The 18,167-nt window shown below is 47.3% G+C and overlaps 1 pseudogene; it reads left to right on the top strand.

Annotated features, from left to right (window-relative positions):
* Positions 1-604: 604 nt before the first annotated feature.
* Positions 605-17,284, top strand: LOC109739274 (alcohol dehydrogenase 3-like; annotated as a pseudogene).
* Positions 17,285-18,167: the final 883 nt, after the last annotated feature.

Genomic DNA, 18,167 nt, shown 5'->3' with positions numbered 1-18,167 from the left:
CCAACGTCTCTTGGCCCAAAGGCACCTTTGTGGATACGGTAAAGGAGTGGCAGAAGCAGTGGTTCTACGTCACAGAACCACGCGGCACCACCTGGGCCGCGGCTGCTGAATTCCGCTCCGGCGCTCCTGTGCAACTCACCTCCTGGGTCGAGAAGAGTCCAGACTGGTGTTCTCCTGACAAGCTGATAGCGCTGCAAACGCGTGTTCAGAGCATGGTAACCAAGAGCGTCAAGCTCGTTGATGTGATCCAGGTGATGTTAGTTCGCCGGATCCTTCCATGCCAGCGCCGAAGCCGCCCGCTGTGGGAGTTCAATCCAAAGAAGCACCGGACCCTGGTGAGGCTCTTCAAGACTACGCACGAGGGTGCATGGAAATTTCTCTTCAAGGGCAATGAGAAAGCAACGGCCACGATTCGGACCATGGTCACGATTGTACACACCCCGCCAGCAAGGTATGTTGTTTCGAACGAGTCCCCAACCTAATTGTTTCGAGGATAATGTCTGAGCCTTTGTTATTTCTCTTTCAGGACTGGATGGAGAGGGCAAAGCGGATCCAGTGTCCGGCTCCGCTGCCTGAGGAACCAGTCATCCCGCGTCTAGCGGAGATGCTGGTACCGGTGCCGTATAAGGCGCCGGAGAAGAAGGCCAAGAAGAAGGCAAAGGGGGCCAAGAGCGGCCTCCGTTGTAAGGGTACTTCGGATGGCGTCCGAGGACGACGAAACTCATTCCTCTGTCCCTGAGGACAATGACAGGGAAGAGGAGGAGGAGGAAGAAAACAATTCTCACCCCGAGGAGAGGAAGAAGAAGAGGGCGGCTCCGGCGCATCTGGAGGCGGAGGCGCCCAAAAAGGGGAAGGGCGTTACCGCGGTCAACACCGCGTGGGACGTTGACAGCAGTCCGGAACGACGCCCCTACACTAAGCCCCAGGCCGCGTCGTAAGTGACATGGCTTATTTATGCGCACATCCATCCCTTTCTCTTCATTATCTTGACGTGGTTAACCGTACCATTGCAGTCCAGCCCGCGACCTGATCCAGCGATCCTCGTATGGAAGTTCGTTGGCCCCGTCGGAGATGGCGAGCCAGTCGCCACCGCCCGCTTATTCCCCCGGGGCCGGGGAGGACACCGAAGTGCTGTCCCGGGGGGCCGATCCGAACCGGGGAGGAACCCAGGACGCTGTCCGGGAGGCGCCACGAGGCGAAGCCTCCACTGCCGGACATATGGAGGGGACGATCCCCATGGAGACTGGCGAAGAGGTCCGCATCCAGCTTGGCCCTCAGCCGAATACGATTCCAGAGGCCCATATGGCTCCGGAGTCGGGCGGGCAGCCCCCTTTGAAGGAGGGGGGTGCACCGCTTCCGCCGGTGGTCCCTGTCCATCCAGGGGCACCGGATAACCTGATGGAGGCGCTACGAGGCACCTCCGTTATGGAAGAGCATCGTGTCCTTATGGGCACGGTGATTGAGAAGGTTCAGTCTGCCAAGAGTGGACTGAACGAAGCCTGCAGCAACCTGTTGACAGGTTTCGAGGTAAGTGACATAGAAAGAGAAAAACCCCATGTAGTCCGTAGCCTCTGAGACACTGTCCGGTGTTCGGCGACAAGAACCGGACAGAGGATCAATCTTTTATTGTAGGAGACTAACGTGATATGTATGCATAAGCAGGCGTCGCTGTTGGCCGCAACCTCGCATGCTGCCGAAGTCTCTGAACTGAAGCAGAGGTTGGAGCAGACCGAGAACGATCTCGGCGAGGTGACAATTCGGCTCCGGGAGAAGCAAGGTCAATGATGACGTGTTGTGTGTTCGAAAATAACAAGCGTTGTATACTGACCGTAGTGTCGTAATATGTGCAGGAGCCGCAACCGAGGTGGAGGCCCTAAAAAAGGCCTTGGCCGAAGCCGAAGGGAAGGCCGTTGAGCAGCAAGCTGCCCGAAAAAAGCTCGAGGCCCGAGTCAAGGAGGTCCAACAGGAGCTCCAAGACGCGGTGAAAAATGTGAGATCTTGGAGAATGATGCTTCGGCTCAAAAGGCCAAACTCTCCAAGGCTCGTCAGAACGCGGAGACCGCACGGAATGAGGCCCGGGCCGCCCTCCAGGAGATCCAGGAGGCTAGGAAGATCACGGCGGGTAAGGCTTTTAAGATGCAAAGCAAGTATGCGGAGAAGCAATACCTTTTACGAACCCGGGTTCGGAGTTCCCCAGGGGCTTTTGCGGATTTACCACGTAGCGTATCAGACGCTGCAGAGTTCTACCAAGCCGAAGGAGGAGGTTCGACGGAGAAGTTATTCTGGATGCAGTATGCGACGCCAGAGCCTCCCGTGTCCTTCACCGATCAGCTGAAGCAGCTGGTGGAGCTGCACAGGGTGGCCGAACTAGCCATGAAGGATTTAACAATCCGGCTATGGCTAGCCGAAGCTATGCCCGACAGCTACTTCGGACTTGTGAGGCGGCTAGTGGAAGCCTGTCCGCGGCTGGATGTCATCAAGTGCTCTGTATGTATTGAAGGTGCCCGTATGGCCTTCGCTCGCTGCAAGATGTGGTGGGCGAAGATGACCGCTGTTGAAGTGGCCGGCGGGCCGCCAGAGGGCAAGGAGCACCGCACACCCGAAAAGTATTTTGTGGATGTCCTAGAAGGGTCGCGACTTGTGGCAGCTCAATGTTCGAAGGACATTATTCTCGAATGAATACATTCATGTTGTCCTTTGCCTTGTATTATAAAGACAAAGCTTGTTTTGTAATGTAGTTTCGTTTATGCTTCAAATTGTTTCCTCCTGTGCGGCCGTGTTATATGCAATCTGAGGGTTGGCCAGTCGTCGGCTTCTGCCCTCATGTAATTAGTACGGAGGTGTTCGGGATGGGATCTAAACAATCTTGATCCAATTATATGGTCCTTGAAGGAGTTGTTTAGCGCAACGAACAAGGCAATCAGACTATACGGCTTAAACACCCTCACTTAGCCATAGGAGTTGTATAATTAAGCAAGTGCGTAGCCCCTGGTCCAAGCTAGGGTGCTGTCAGCATCTGATCGGGAAGTGCCGACCCTTCGTGTGACGCGGAAAAAATCTCCAACGATTTTGTAACCCTCGAACAGCTGACCGGCTCTCGCCGTATCATGACAGTCAGTTTTCGGCTTTCTCTACTGAGGTGCTCATCCGGTCAAGGCCAGGGCACAATCGCAGTAGTTCTCCCTTTACTACCCTAGCCGATAGAGCGGAACGTAGGGTAGCAAGCACAGGAGCCGGGCAACCCAACTATTGACCAAAGACATGATTCGGAGCCAATGCATATAATGCTAAATTTCGGGGTGCCGAATTTTTATACAAGAAGTGTTCAGACTTTGTTGCCGTGTTATGGGGCGATAAGCAGCCCCTAGCGAATATGAAATGTACAAAAGAGTACCGATGTAGCTGATAAGCAGATCGAAATAAAATGAAGTAAGAAGCGAAAACCACAGAAACTGGGCCGCAAATCATTTTTATTATAACTGAATGTATACGTCAAGGCGTATCTTATACAAATAGTGCGTTAAGCACCCGGGCTATTTAACATGTCGGGATCAAAAAGGGGCAGCGTGCGGGTCCTGGGAAATAAGTAAAAATACCGTCAAGAAGAACGTATGGAGGTTACCCTACGCACCTATGCTGCATGCCCCCTTTGTATGCCGATCCTTCGAAGGGGCTGGTGATCAGGCTCGCGAGAAAAGGAACCTGAAACGGAAAGCAAAAAGTGTGTCCGGGGTCATTCTAGCCGAACTGGAGATCCCGGGTTAGCTTGTGCCTCCGTCGATGTCCATGGAATTTCAAGTGCGTAATTATGTAGGCGTGGTACGAATGCCACTACTTCATCGGGACTCGGACGGAGGCCAAATTGCTAGTCAAGCTCTTGACGAGCCTTGCTGTCCTGCTGCAGTGTAGTTCGGAACTTCTTTATGGTGTCCAGGGGCTCGGCAGCCGCACTATGGTGCTGCTTGAGAAGGCCGCTCTGTACCTCTGCTGCTAGGGCGGCGGTGTGCTCCTCTGTTCGGAGGGATCATTCCGTGTTGCCATTGACTGTTATGACGCCGCGTGGGCCGGGCATCTTGAGCTTGAGATAAGCGTAGTGTGGCACTGCGTTGAATCTAGCTAACGCTGTTCGTCCGAGCAGTGCGTGGTAGCCGCTATGGAATGGGGCGATGTCGAAGATTAACTCCTCGCTTCAGAAATTGTCCGGAGAACCGAAGACCACTTCCAGCGTGATTGAGCCCGTACAGCGGGCCTCGATGCCTGGTATGACTCCTTTGAAGGTAGTCTTTGTTGGTTTGATTCGTGAGGGGTCAATGCCCATCGTCCGCACCGTGTCTTGATAGAGCAGGTTGATGCTGCTACCACCGTCCATCAGGACTCGTGTTAGGTGAAATCCGTCGACGATTGGGTCGAGGATCAATGCGGCCGAACCGCCATGACGGATACTGGTTGGGTGGTCTCGACGATCAAAGGTGATCGGAAATGACGACCATGGATTGAAAAATTTGGGGGCGACTGGCTCTACCGCGTAGACGTCCCTGAGTGCACGCTTACGCTCCCTTTTGGGGATGTGTGTAGCGTATATCATATTCACCGTTTTGACCTGAGGGGGAACTTTCTTCTGCCCCCCAGTGTTCGGCTGCCGGGGCTCTTCGTCGACGTCCTCACTTTGTGATCCCTTTTCTTTGTTTTCGGCGTTTAACTTGCCAGCCTGCTTGAAAACCCAACAATCCCTGTTGGTATGATTGGCTTGCTTGTCCGGGGTGCCGTGTATCTGGCACGGACGGTCGAGTATGCGGTCCAGGCTGGAAGGTCCTTCATTATTTCTTTTATAGGGCTTCTTCCGCTGGCCGGACTTGGAGCCAGCGAATCCGACGTTGACTGTGGCGTCGTCGGTGTTGTTGTCGTTGCTTCGGCGTTTGTGTCTGTTGCGCGGGAGCTTGCCAGTGCTATTCTTGGCCTCCGAGGGGCTGTCTCGCTGGCTGTGTTGTTACTATGGGCCAGCCAACTGTCCTCTCCCGCGCAAAAGCGGGTCATTAGTGCCGTGAGGGCTGCCATGGACTTCGGCTTTTCTTGGCCGAGGTGGCGTGCCAGCCATTCGTCACGAATGCTATGTTTAAAGGCTACTAAGGCCTCGGCATCCGGACAGTCAACGATCTGGTTCTTTTTGGTTAGGAACCTAGTCCAGAATTTTCTGGCTGATTCTCCAGGTTGTTGAACTATGTGGCTTAAGTCATCGGCGTCTGGTGGCCGGACATAAGTCCCTTGGAAGTTGTCTAGGAAAGCCTCCTCCAAGTCCTCCCAGCTGCCGATAGAATTTTCAGGCAGGCTGTTAAGCCAGTGCCGAGCTGGCCCTTTGAGCTTTAGTGGGAGGTATTTGATGGCGTGGAGGTCATCTCCTCGAGCCATATGTATGTGGAGAATGAAATCCTTGATCCATACTGCGGGATCGGTTGTGCCGTCGTATGATTCGATGTTGACGGGCTTGAACCCCTCGGGGAATTCATGGTCCAGTACTTCATCTGTGAAGCAGAGAGGGTGTGCGGCGCCTCTATATCGGGCCGAGTCATGGCGTAGCTCTGATGGAGTCCGTCTGCGCTATTCGGCCCGGGCGTGGTTAGATTTATCACGTCCGAATAGGTAGCCTTCTTCGTGCCTCGAGGCACGCCCTCGCGATCCATAGATCGATCTTGTGTGTCATGTTCTATCGTCCAGGATTTGCCGGAGGTCGTATGTGTGACCCCGAACTCTTCCGTCTCTATTTTTACGAGGTGGTGGGGCAGGCTGCTGTTCGGCCTGAGTTGCCACTTTGTCCCGGCCGCGGGGTGGCCGGTCAGCCGCCCTGTCTCGACCACGCGGTGGTCGTTCCGCATTACGCGAGGGAGATGTGTCCTCCGATGCCTCCTCATCGAATTGAGGTAGCAGTCTGCGTTTCGGGTAGCTCTTGGCTGGGCGCTTGAGGCCGTATTCTTTCGCTGTCAGGACGTCAGTCCATCTGTCGACGAGCAGATCTTGTTCAGCTTGAAGCTGCTGCTGTTTCTTTTTCAGGCTCCTTGCAGTGGCTATGATTTGAAGCTTAAAGCGCTCCTGTTCCAGAGGGTCCTCAGGCACGATGAAATCTTTGCCGAGGCTTGTTTCCTCTTCGGTAGGTGGACGATAACTATCGTCCCCCGAGTCATCTTCTATGGCCTGCTCATCAGGGTTGTCTTGCCTGTCGACATGTTCCTCCTGTTCAGATGCAGCACCGACAGGGTCTTCATTGTTTTTGGCATCGCCCGGAGTGCTATTTTCTCCGGTGCCAGTGTTGTTGTCTTTTCAGCGGCGAGCTTAGAACGGCGTTTGGGGCGCCGGCGCTTGGACTGCGTCTCAGAAGGTTTATTCTTATCTGGCTCTTCTTTGTCGTCGCCAGATCCCTTGGGTGTATCAACCATGTACACGTCGTACGAAGTGGTGGCCGTCCAGCGTCCAGTGAATGGCGGGTCTTGGCCTTGCTCATTGTCGGCATCGTCGTCCATACCAATGATGTCTTCGGAGCCATAGTCAAGCACGTCAGTTAAGTCATCGACGGTGGCTATGAAGTGGGTGGCGGGTGGGAAGCAAAATTCCTCATCATCCGTCTCTAGCTCGAACCGGACATAGTTCGGCTGTGAGTCCTCCACCAAGGATAATTTCTTCAAAGAGTTTAGTACGTCACCCAAAGGCGAATGCTGGAAGATGTCTGCGGCGCTAAATTTGAAAATCGATAACCGATCCAGCTCGGTGTCCGCAGGTGCATCTGGTCCGGAACATATGGCCGGATACAAGTCCGGAGTCCCATTGGCGCAAGCATTGCAGGGTGTCGAGTCCGTGTGCGGCTCCAACGCCGTAGGCTTCGTGGCTTTGAAGGGCACAATCTGCTTCGGTTCTGAAGTCGTTGCAGCAACAGGATCCGTCTTCTGGACGTAGTACGATAACAGATTTAAGTCATGTTCCTCGGTGCACGGGGAAGCAACTGCCGCGGTCTCGAATCCATTGAAGATCAAGTCTCCACGGATATCTGCGACGTAGTTCAAGCTTCCAAACCTGACCTGGTGGTCAGGGGCGTAGCTATCGATCTGCTCTAGACGGCCAAGCGAGTTGGCCCGCAGTACGAAGCCGCCGAACACAAAGATTTGTCCAGGGAGAGAGGTTTCTCCCTGGACGGCGTCATTACTGACGATCGAAGGGGCCATCGAATCCTTTCGTCGACGGCACAGTGGAACTCTCAATGAAAGCACCAATGTCGGTGTCAAAACCGGCGGATCTCGGGTAGGGGGCCCCAAACTGTGCGTCTAGGATCGATGGTAACAGGAGGCGGGGGACACGATGTTTACCCAGGTTCGGGCCCTCTCTATGGAGGTAATACCCTACTTCCTGCTTGATTGATCTTGATGAATATGAGTGTTACAAGAGTTGATCTACCACGAGATCCTAATGGCTAAATCCTAGAAGTCTAGCCTATGAGTATATGGTAATGAATCTGTCCTATCCGGACTATGCTCTCCGGTTTATATAGACACCGGAGAGATCTAGGGTTACATGAGGTCGGTTACATAAGACGGAATCTTCATAATCGATCGCCTAGCTTGCCTTCAACGCCAAGGAGAGTCCAATCCAGACACGGGCATAGTCTTCGGTCTTCATGTCTTCACAGCCCATCAGTCTGACCCAATGAGTAACAGGCCGGACACCCGAGGACCCCGTCCAGGACTCCCTCAGCGGCCATACCAGCCGGATCTGCTGCCACTGCTCCGGCTCTCGCTCGCTCGCTCTACTGCTGCTGCTCCGGCTCTCGCTCGCTCGCTCGCGCTGCTGCTGCTACTCTCTCCCTCGCTCGTGTTGCTGCTCTGCTCTGATTTAGCTACACTTCAGTTGATTGAATCGACTTTTGGGTCAGTCGATTTTTAGGGGGTGGGGGGGGGGTTCGCCGGAGTTAAGGAAGAACCACCTGCAGTGGGGACGGGGGCTCGCCGGAGAGGTACCCCACTATCTATCTTAGGGTTCAGGGAGGGGGCAGGGGGCCTATAGGGCTGGCCGGGGCGGCGGCGGACCGGCGGTGGGGAGTTGTTTTGGGGCGGCGAGGCGGCGCTGGGGCCGGCGGTTCGTCCGGTGGTGGTTGGCGGCTCAGGGGGTGCAGGTTGAAGATGAACTGCAGGCCCTCCCTAAACTACATGTCAAGTGCCTCTCTGCTACCATTGCGTTTAGTTTCGACAGTAACATTCAGATTCCACAGTAAATTTCAGTTTCGACAGTTAAGTTCGGAGTCAACAGTTTTTACCTCATCTGTTGTAGTCAGGTGGTTTTTGGGGATGGAAAATTTACATCTATTTTACATCATATATTGGAGATGCTATTAGAATCCCACTTGAGATTGACGATGTCTGTCTTGTGCTGCTTCAGCCTTGACGTCTTACGGCTCACCAAGGCTGCTCCAACGACAGAACGATCCATCACAACAGAGCAGTGCCCTGGATGCCATCTACAGATTCCTCAGATCTTCCTCCACACCTCCGACAACCACCTCTGCCTCAACTGCTTCAGCGACCAACCCAATGATGCCGAGGTCGACACGGCTACGGCAAAGAGGTTGTACACTTGTTGGATCACTTATTACTATACATTCATGTCGATCCATTAGTGCTATTTTGGTTCGACGGAAAAACATAGCAATAGGGAATTTTCCAATGGCACTCTACTATTCAATTATTCATGCATTTTGTTGAAAGGAATGAAGCAAAACATCCACCTAGACCTACTTTTCAAAATCCTATGCATGAAAACAAGACCAAGTGCATTAGTGGCAGAATAACATTCTAACTGTACACACTTTCATATGGTTTCACTTTATTTTGGCCATGTTTCTTTGCATTCCTCTGCTCTTCCAATTCCTGTAAACCAAACACCCAAGTTGACAGAAATCCTGTGTTTACAAATGCTCTGTTTACCATGTGCATTCCTATCCTATTCCGGTGTTTTTCCTATCCCCGCGTTTTTAGAATCATGCAAGCCAAATGAGCCCTTACATAATTACTTCAGTTACAGGTAGGTGTCGAAGGGAACTTTGTGTGGTTTGTCCTGCTCCTGCCGCGACGTTGTCCACCTCACCTGAGGTGCTCCATCGACAGAAACATCCACCAAACTAGACATCACGACTCCTGACCATCTTTCGCCGCCTCAGATCTCCTTCCCTGCCGCCGGCACCCACTGCAACGGCATCACCATCATCGACTCAGCAGATGAACCTGAAGAGTACACGGGTCCACAAGAGAGGTCGCACTCTTTTGATTCTGCTTATGTTATGCATTGCTTAAAATTACCTGCTACTTTATCGTCCTGTTCACCTCTTGGACTCCAAGTCAGGTCCAAATTAATGTTCAAACTTGAGTTCTAAATTAGTTGTGGGGCACATATCGAGGAAGCAATGAATAGTATCTCTCTCTAATATCTGGTTCACCTAGGGTATGCCTATGTTGTTCATCTTGGGTGGGAAACAAATAGTAAGCAATCATCATCTGTCTTTTTATTAAATTAAAGCAATCATCAGCCTGCTATCATTATTTTTGGATCCATCCACTGGTTGTTACCATCACTCTAAATTTCTGCATGCTCTCCTTACATAATCTCACCATATTTTTTTCGTATGCATGTCAGATATTGTACACAGTCATGCTGAACATGTAGAGAAAAAGAGAAGAGTTTTGCGCGGCAATACAATGTCATGCAGACATCGCTCCATGGTGGGTTCAATGGCAAACCCTCCCCACCCCTCTCCAGATTGTAATCCAGAGGAAGATATCTGTTCTGAGGCGGATTCAGACGCCGCTGACCACTCCTATTTACCCCCAAGGTGTTTCCTCTACCTTGGCATGATGATGTTAGTCATATCATGCATATGTTGCCTTGCAGTGCCTACTTTTGACATCATATATGTCATCTGCTTAGTTTAGACATGTTCTGTCACCACCTGTTTAGTTTCTATATCATATATGGGAATTATGCAGTCTCATGTCTTTTAGCCAGCCATAATATATGTGAAATGTGCAATGCCATCCTGTTTAACCAGGCATCATATATTTGAATGATATCTTGCCCATCCTTTTCTTCATTACATTTCCATTTGTCGACAATGTTTGTACATTAAACTACTCTTCCTGTGAATCAGCCATTTGGGTGGGAGATTGAAAAATCTGGAGTGAAAATAAGGCCTTCAGAGCAGACAGTGCTACCTGTCGAAGCAGATCTCTTGTTGGGTCCTGATAGCTCCTCAGAGATGGATTCAGAGACAGATGACCAGTCCTATTCCCCCACCGAGGTGTATGCTCTAACTTGGCACGACGTTTTAGTTATTCATCATATCTTTGAATTATGTTATGCTATGCTATCCAGTTTAGATAGACATCATATATGTGAAATTAAGTCATGCTATCCGTTTTAGTTAAACAATATACATGTCAACTATTTCATGTCCTCTTTTTTCCACACTATCTATTGCATCTGTCTCTCATACAATGTCTGTACATTCAACTATGTTTCCTGTTTATCAGCCATTTGAATTGGAGCGGGTGATGCCAGCATCTAGCGGACTAAAAACACGGTCTTCAAATAAAATAGTGCTACCTCTTGGTGGAGATAGCACCCCGGTTGTACATGCACGAGAACCAGCCCTACCACACATAACCCAAACTCTCGCAGATTGTACCCCTACTGCGATGGACAGAGAACCAGCTTCACCCAATCTAACCCCAACCCCAGCAGATAGTAACCCAGTTCCTATTGACACAGCACCATCTCCACCACAGAGCTCCCAAACAAGAGCAGTTAGTAAGGCAGCTCCAGTGCCCAAAGGGCCAGTACTACCACGGCGAACCCCAACTCCACCAGTTAGTACGCCTATTTTTGTGGAGGAAGCACAACCAGCTAGTCGTAGTTTAGCATCTATCGCATTTGATGTTGTTAAATCGTATGTGCGTATCTTCCCATCTTGGAAATATTATACTGAAGATGAAGGAAAATGCTAGTTGCAGGTGTTTGTCCAGGAGTTATGTGTAAGTAATGTTATTCATGGCAATTACTTTGCTTTGTTCCATACATCCTACCTCCATGATGGTTATAATACAACAAATTTTCCCATTTTTCTATATAGAGAAGGACCGATTTGGAAACTCGGGATGAGGTAACCTGTGCTAATACCTCTGCTATCTTCAAGAATGCTTGGTGGCAGTATCGGAATTACCTGAAGAAAACGTACTTCACCGGCAAAGAAACTCATCAAATTCCCTTACGTTCTCCTGAGACACATTTACTGGACGATGACTGGGAACGCCTTGTTCTGTACTAGTCCCGAACCAAGAATGTGGTAAGGTCTATGAGCTCATTTTCTATTTTTAAGTACTATATTCTTGTGTCTTACTGTACTCTGTTCATGTAGAACAAGTGCCTAAACCTGAAGAACAACTGTTCTAATTTAAGATTACATTGCTATCATAGTTCCAAAAAGCGCTAGGCGTTAATTGTGTGTTTTGCCACCGCCTTGCGCTTTACTGACCAAAGCGCATGCTTATGCGCATTTATGCACAGATTAAGCGTAGTTATGCGCAATGCGTTTCGCCAATGCCTAGAGCCTAGGCGCACTTAAGCGCTCGCTTAGGCGCGCCTTTTTTAACTATGATTGCTATCGTGCATACTGCTTTGCTCTTGTATCACTGTATTTACTCATACAAACTTATTTTTAAATTGAAGGATCCAATCGAAACTCCAATGGCACAACAGGTATGTTCACGCATGTTTCTTTAACAGGCTTGCTCTTATCAATAGCTCTGTTGATTTCAATTTCAATTGTGTATACAGTTGACTTCTCATATCATGCACATTACTAGCATCACAACAGAACAAATAGTGTTGTTGTACATGTAGACCCGTGGTACCCATCTGAAATCTTGTTGTGCCGTGTAGTTTCCCACGCTTTGTATTCTTTCACTGCTGCTTTGTCTTGAACTGATATGATTTGAACCGTGTCTCTATTTTGATTTGGCAAGAGAATGCAGTGACCATAGGACATAGATATATGTTTGTTTGATGCTTTTATTATGTACTAGTACTTGGCAATAGAAGACTTGGTAGTTTAATCCTGTCCACCTTACTAATGAACTGGTTCACCGAAATGAGTTTCATATACTAGTACATGCTAAACCTGTTATGTGTCTGCTTGTTTCTTCTTTCAGAATGCTGATAGACTATTGGGGAAGAGTGCCTTATTAAGCAATGGTAAAGGAAGTAATGCAGATAAGGTTCAGGATAGTGACACATCCTTGTTGGTCTCCAACAAAGCTGATAAAACAGCTAAGGAAGACTATCTTGATGATAGTGAGACAACCCCAAAGTCCTGTCTTGGTTTAGTGTTCGAGTTACTGGCCACTACCGCTTGCACAAGCTATTCAAACTCACTGTCTGAATCAGTTCGGTTTCTTGAGTCTCAACTACAAGCTGAAAGACATCGATCAGTTGTGCTGCGACAAGAAGCGGAAGGACTACGGAAGTCCCTGGAGCATTCAGATGCATACTTTCTGGTGCAACAACAAGCGTTGGAGGATTTTAGCGCCAAACAGGACAAAGCTAATAAGCTTGCTAAGCTTACTGCCAGCATGGTGGATACCACGTTTCTTGAGCTCTTCTGAAGTTGTTTCAGTTATGCTCTTGTTTTGCTGCCGCGTTTATTTGCACTAGTGGCCCATTTTGACGGCCAGTGTATGTAATATGCTGCTTTGTTCCCTATATTTGCACTGGTGGCGAACTTTGATGCCCAGTGGATGTAATATGTGTAATAGCGGTAATAGGCTAGCGTTAATTGCTTGCTTATTTATTTCCTTATTGTCTTGTTTAGTTGTTTGCTTGTAGTCACTACAGTTCTTTTTCTGTGTTTTTCTAGTGGCCACAATAACCTATCTTTGGAAACTAGGCCAAAATAATCACGGCAACACACAGACGGTTGTAACCATGGGCCTCCTGCGGGCCGTATGATCCATGGGCCTTCTATGGGCCGTAGGATCCATTGGCCTTCTATACGGGCCGTACGATTCATGGGCCTTTTACGGGCCGTAGGATCCATGGGCCTTCTACGGGGCGTATCATCATTTTGCCAATCATGGGTCGTACTATTCGTGGACAATAATGGGTCGTTAATAGGCCGTATTTGATAACTCTATGAAAACAACCCAACGGGTTTTTTTGACATGAAAACGGCCCAACGTATTAACGGGCCACAAATGGGCCGACTGTAACCACGGGCTGAATTTGGCCCACAAGCAGAAAATGACAGTAATGGGCCGTAAGTAAACGAATGTGGAAATGAGACCAAGAATAAATGGGCCCCGAGAAGGCCGAAAGATAACATGGGCTGGAAATGGCCCAACGGAATAATGGGCCGTTAATGGGTATAAAGTGATACACTGTTCATTATGGCCCAGTTTCACCACGTGCCGTTAATGGATATATAGTGATACACTGTTCATTACAGGCCAGTTTTACCACGGGCCGTTAATGGGCCGAGAGTAATAAGGGCCTCATATGGGCCGAAAGATGTCATGGGCCATACATGGGCCGGAAGTTAAAACGGGCTGGAATTATATTGGACGGCCCAAATGACGCTACTGGGCCTAATTCGGATAGGCCGTAAACGGGCCTTGGGTTAGCGGGCTTTAAATGGGCTATATGCGAACAGGTCGTTCACAGGCTTGCCGTGGGCCGGCACGCCACCTTTTGACCAAGTCAAACGGGCCGGCTTTTCACAGGAATGGGCCTCTGTTGGGCCGTGCCATGTGTCAACGTATCATAGGCGCTTTGGGTCCAATGAGTGGATGACATCTGTCCCAACAGTGAGCCGACACGTGTTTCCTCCAGCCAATGATGATTTTACACATGGAAATCCCCATTGGTCGGGGTTGTTAACGGGTTATCGGATCCAAAATCGGACCCGATAGCTTAACGGTGTTCCGTTATGGTGGGTGCCACGTGTCGGTCACCCTTGACGAAAGCACTTCTGTGACGCGCGATTTATCGTCATGGAAGTGGACACTTCCGTGATGATAATTTTGGTAATGTTATGGAACACTTCTACGACAGCACATGTATGACTATCTTGATTCTGTCATAAATTTGTCATGGATGTACATGCATGATAGAAAACGTGACCTACTGTGACAAACACGTATCATCACAGAAGTGTATTTTTTTTGTAGTGGCTTATCATGATGTGCATTACCGAGAGGGCCCAGAGATACCTCTCCGATACTCAGAGTGACAAATCCTAATCTCGATCTATGCCAACCCAACAAACACCTTCGGAGATACCTGTAGAGCATCTTTATAATCATCCAGTTACGTTGTGACGTTTGATAGCACACAAGGTATTCCTCCGGTATCCGGGAGTTGCATAATCTCATAGTCAGAGGAAAATGTATAAGTCATGAAGAAATCAATAGCAATAAAACTTAACGATCATTATGCTAAGCTCAGGGGTGGGTCTTGTCCATCACATCATTCTCCTAATTATGTGACCCCGTTCATCAAATGACAACACATGTCTATGGTTAGGAAACTTAACCATTTTTGATTAACGAGCTAGTCTAGTAGAGGCTTACTAGGGACACTGTGTTTTTGTCTATGTATCCACACATGTATCAAGTTTCTAGTTAATACAATTCTAGCATGAATAATACAAATTTATCATGATATAAGGAAATATAAATAACAACTTTATTATTGCCTCTAGGTCATATTTCCTTCACCTCTTGTATCTTCTTGTGTTGGAATTGGACCTTTGTATCTCTCTTTGTGTGATTGGATCTAGCACATGTGTGATTGGATCAAGTCAATTTGAGGTTCCTCTTATGTTCCCCCTTTGTGTTCTTCTTGTTCTTGGGGATTTCCCCTCCAATTCGTGAAAGATCTCCATCTAGGGTTCCACCCTACCACACCCCCTCTGGTATTTCTTTTCTCCATTATTTTTTATATATTTCAAACTAAATCTCCGTAAAATTTCAGCTCATTTGGAGATGTGCAGAATATGTATCTCTGACATAGCTTTTTCAGGTCCATAATTCCAGGTGCCGACAATTTCCCTCTTCGTGTAAACCTTGCATATTATGAGAGAAAAGGCATTAGAATTACTACACTAGGTGTTATATTGGTTAAAAACACTATGAATAATAGTAGGAAAATATGATGCAAAATGGATGTATCACTCCCAAGTTAAGAGTATTTGGACATCGTTTTGTCTCATCGAGCAAATTGGTCCGATGAATCTAAATTCATGTGTTTGTTTGACTAATGCAGGTGCAATTCCTCAAGCATACTAGCTGGTCACCAAAGGCTAAATGAGAAATTATTCAACCTATTCATTGATCTGGTAAAGTATTCTATTCGTAAATGTATTTGGTGTGCTTTCAGCTCTATCCACATTTTTACCCTTCCTTGTTTTTTTTTCTGTCATGCAATTTCTATCATGTGATATTTTCGTGATGCTTTGAACATGTAAATCTACTTTAGTTTTGGCATGGCTAGCTTTTTTAGATAGCTATATATCTTTGTCAATTATTGGAGGCCAGGTGTTTGACAAATTTGTTTTTACCATCCATGGTGTTGTTGGATGGCTTGGACATAGGTTAATTTGTGAATTTTGTAATTATTAATAACATATACCAAGAAATGTTGCAAGTTACCATTCAATGGGAACAATGGGTATAATGTGCAGCAGAATCTAAATTGTTGGTAGGTAATTATAAAAAGCAAGCATCCATATTTTATTGCCATGGGATAGAAACAACATATGAAGAATCATTGGACAACTTTATCACACAAGCTTCCTAGAAGTGCTTTGATTTGTAAAATAATACTATTTCATATTTTTGTATAGGGATCTACTCTCTATATTCCCGGTCTTGTGTTCTTCTTTGTTAGATCATTAGTGGTTCTCCAAGAAAACCCATGCACATAGCTGCATATTTTATGGATTATTTGGAGCGACTAATTTTCATCACTGTTGTCAATTCACTCAATAGTAGTGTCATTTCAATTAGTATTGTGTTAGTTGTTACAATTACATATTTTTTTACGTAAGGCCTTTCCCAAGTTACTTTTCCCTCACAACATTATTGAGAGTGTCGGAGAGGGTGTGATCGAGCTCATGACAAGTGATTATGTCCTGCCAATGTTCACTGGCCAGTGCAAGGAGTGTGCTGACTGTAACCTTGGTGACCTCCTTAGGATAAATATCAACCAGGGCATGCTGATCGACGATGGGCCATCCCGCTTCACCATCAGCTGGAAACTGGTATTCGTCTTCGTCCGGACCTCTAGCTTCAGTGATTGTCCTGATGCTGTTATTTCCTATCGAAACACCATATTTAGATTTAGAATGCCTCGTGAAACCAACAAAAGGTTTGACTGTGGTGATTTTCGGCCTTGGAGTTGTAAGCCTTGTTGTAAGTGAGACAGGATATTTTATCTTCCACAATATACTATTAGAGGTTGATGAGAATTATTCCTATGACCATCAGTAATTGTTGTATATCTTTTTCACATGATCAGGCTATGGAAGGGGCGAGGGTGGATAGGGCATCTATTATTATCAGTGTGGACTTGAACCCTACAAAATAAGAACAAGGTACAATCTATAGTTATCTTTAGAAAGAAAAAATACATTTCGATAAATGTTTATGGACACACACTGAACTTTTGAAAAGAAAAAACCAGCTAAGAAACCAGCTAAGGATCACACCAAGCCAGTGCAAGAGTTCTTTGCCTGTGCATACATTAATCCCTTTATTTGTCCATGTGATGCAATATTGGATCAAATGCTCGCAATTGAATTATGCTTCCCGTGCATGTCGAGATGACAAACAGTGGACTCAAGAAAGTCGTGGCTCGCACTTGTGCCATGTCGACGCCATGATATCTTCCTTTGAATGCATTCATGATTTATGTTCTCAACACACTTGTAATTTGATCACTATGAGCATTGATGTGTCTTCTGCTTTGAACTGAATCATGAAGTCTGAGTGCAGGGGTGGGGCGTGGTCAGGCTGGTGGGTGTCCCGCGCAAGGATGCGACGTACAATACCCACCTGATGAACTTCCTCAATGAGAAGACCTTGAAAGGTGCCTTCTTTGGAAACTACAATGCACCGACCTCCCAGACATCGTCAAGATGTACATGAGGAAGGAGCTGGATCTGGAGCTGGAGAAGTTCATCATGCACATTGGACCTTTATAACAGATCAACTTGCGTTCATCATTCTAGAGAGGAGGGACTGTGCCGCTTCACGTGGATGGATGAGTAGATCGAGCTTCTTCATGTCCCTTGCTGCTTTTAAATTTGGTGCTTGAGAAACATAAGAAAAATGCTTATAAGATGGTAGGGGCCATATGGCCGAATTTTGGTTATAAGAACTTCTGTCATGTCCCTTGCTACTTTTAGTGCTGAGACACCATGTGTTGAGCTTTTTTTCACAAAGGACGAACAATGTATTGTGTTGTCGTACAGTTTGGTCTTTATTTTAAGTGTGTCTTTAGCCAGCAATCTATAGTTAATTTGTAAATGAACGTTTTGGACAGTAATGGTCTACAGTTTCTCTTGTTTATTTTTTTGCACAACAACTTCTCTATTAATGTCGATGTTTTCCTTTTTGAACTGAATACTGGCGTCTCCATTTCACATTGCAGATCAGTTATGATGTTTTGTCATCTTTTTGTTTGCAGGAAGCCATTCTTTTACTCACCAATCGTAAAAATTAGTAGATATTCGAAGTCCAAATTCTACTGGCAAAGTGGTGATCATAAGAAAAAACCATATCTAGCTAGCCAAGTGGAGTGTCCTTTGTAGTCGTAAAGTTCAAGAGGATCTTGAGAAAAAATAGCCTCTTGCTCCTTGCAAATGGCATTTGGTCTATTGTAATGACCATCTTATGCGACAAATGCGAACAAAAATATCACAATAAACTGTACATATACTTCAATGTTTAGGTAAAATAAATAGTACTACATAATTACATACCAGAGCAATGATATGGCTCATACTTGCATATAGTACTATTATTTGGGTTGTTGAATTGGCTTGATTGGTAGGTGTGTGAGCATTGAATGAGGCTGTGGCTATT

Source organism: Aegilops tauschii, chromosome 3 (assembly GCF_002575655.3).
Source record: "Aegilops tauschii subsp. strangulata cultivar AL8/78 chromosome 3, Aet v6.0, whole genome shotgun sequence".
NCBI lineage: Eukaryota > Viridiplantae > Streptophyta > Magnoliopsida > Poales > Poaceae > Aegilops > Aegilops tauschii.
The sequence above is the reverse complement of the archived record's forward strand: the minus strand, read 5'-3'. Positions and strand labels throughout refer to the sequence as shown.